Genomic DNA, 2,347 nt, shown 5'->3' on the forward strand with positions numbered 1-2,347 from the left:
GGTTCACCCCAGCCACTGTCGAGTGACAAAGGTCTGATGGCCAGCCTAGTTCGGTCCCCATCTGGTTTGCGGGGACAGACCCGGGTTGAGTGTGGTATAACCCGTGGATCAGATCCGGTCTGCGTTGGGTCAGGTCTGACCCAACCTAACCTGATAAGCCAAACCCCTTTTCATGTGCTATGGACTGGTAAAAAAAATAAGATTTTTTATTTTATTTTATTGGGTCCAGGCCATTTAAGAATTTTTTTTATTTTATTGGGTCCAGAGCCCTTTGAATGTGGAATATGTTTAGAGTGGGTTTTGTCCTATGTCAAGGGTTGCATTTTGTAACAGGATCCAACAACACCATCAAGTACTATACTTGTGCTGAAATGAGTCAAAAGCAGAAAATTTTGACACGACAAAAAACATAAAAGATTTCTGCTCAAGATATGTCTCAGAAACGGCTGAAGCTGTGATGTCTATTGTCTCATGATTTCTTATGTTGACGGGATGATTGTTCACCTTCTTTTGCTTACCAAGTCTTTTATCATCTTTTCTTATTAAAGTTTCTTTCTTTCCAAAAAGAAAAAGATAAAAGATAAAAGCAGAAAATATAGGGAAGATGAAATTAGAAATGTCTGGCTCAGAAACATCTTTTCAACACCACTATAAAAGCTTCTTTTCAACACCACTATTAAAACTTCTCTTCAACACCACTATAATTCAAAGGACATAATAATTTGTTGTTACGGTGACTAAGAATTTTAGACATTGAGGCTCAAAATTCAGTATCCAGTGAAACAAGGGATGGATGAAGTCCAACTGAGATGGGAGGAGAGTGAGATGCTGGAAGATACAAAAATGAAATTAGGCTTTGTGGGTGAGATATGCACTTTGAATCAATAAAATGGCTTGCCCACTAAAACCCATAACATGGTGAAATACACTATTCCCATCTTTAAGATGCTTTGAAATTGTCCATGCCGATGGTGCTTCCAATCACAGTATAATATGCAGGCATAGGTTCCTCATATGAAGACTGTGATTTGCATTGCTTGATTTGGAGACAAATTAAAGAGTGACTCTGCTAGGGATTATACTTTTGAATAACTAAAATAAATGTTCTAAAATTAAGAAAAAAAATTGCATAACCTCTTTTTTTCAAGACCTCTTGGTTAAGATATTAGAACAATAAATTGTCCCACTATCATATTCAGCCTGAAAAAATTGCATGCTACTTTAATCTGTATCCTGATAAAACTTTTTTTATTCATTCTCTTGTCAACACTTGAAAGATTATCTATCCGGTCGTCAAATTTTTTCAGTTAATTGGTGAGTTATATTGCATGACTGCCATGAATATCCAAATTCATGCATTCATTCGGTTACAAAGTTGGTTAAGGTTTTAGCTAGTGTATCGTTAAGTTTTTTTTTTCTAATTTTTTCCATATTGCGTTCCGTACCATTCTGAAGAGGCCAATAGTTGCACAATCATGTTTCAAAGAAACAATAAAAGTAATTTTTGGTAATACTATAATGTATATAATAGGTATAATATAAACAACATTCTGAGAAAAAAACTGCCTTCCATTTTCATAGTAATTGGTCAACAATAAAAAATTCTTGAGAACATAGTGGGAAAGATGGAGATGCCTTTAAACGTGGACCCAACTTATAGCATTAACATACCTAAGGCTATTTAGGGCACTACTTAACTGTGTGTGCGTGTATGTGTGTGTGTGCTCACGCGTGCATGTGGTTGTCTGACACTTTAATTTATTGCTTGCATCAGTTATCAGAAACTTGCACTAGCAAACTCTTTTTTTTTTTTGGATAATCTAAGGGAAAAACCCCTTTTAACACCGACCACCGGGGAGTACACCCAGCTTGAACTTGTGCCAAGGCACAACCCATGGGTTTCGAACTTGTAACGTTCCACCAACTTGGTGCCATTTATAAGTGCCCCCACCAGATGAGCAGAGCCCTTGTGGGCTTAGACTAATAAACTTAAGGTTTGCCTTAGGTTGATCAGCAGTGCAGTGGTTGCCAAAATATCTTAAGAAGCAACTGCGTTTTCTATAGACTTTTTGTGACAAAGATGCTGGTATCCAATTTAACTCGATATGTTATTTCAAATATCACAATTTTTTTATTTTGTAAAAAGGAAAATCAAACGGTAGTTTAGATAGTCTTTTGAGGAAAATTATTGAGAAAATATCAATAAATTATCAATATAATGAAGTGAGGAAAATAAAAACGTTATTGCCCCAAAGGAGTTTGGTGTAGTGGGATGGGGCCTAGGCTGCTATGCAGGTGGTCTAGGTTCAAATCCCATGGGTGTCATATCTTGCGCAAGCCAAAGCAT

Source organism: Nuphar pumila, chromosome 12 (assembly GCF_984573655.1).
Source record: "Nuphar pumila chromosome 12, dmNupPumi1.hap1.1, whole genome shotgun sequence".
NCBI lineage: Eukaryota > Viridiplantae > Streptophyta > Magnoliopsida > Nymphaeales > Nymphaeaceae > Nuphar > Nuphar pumila.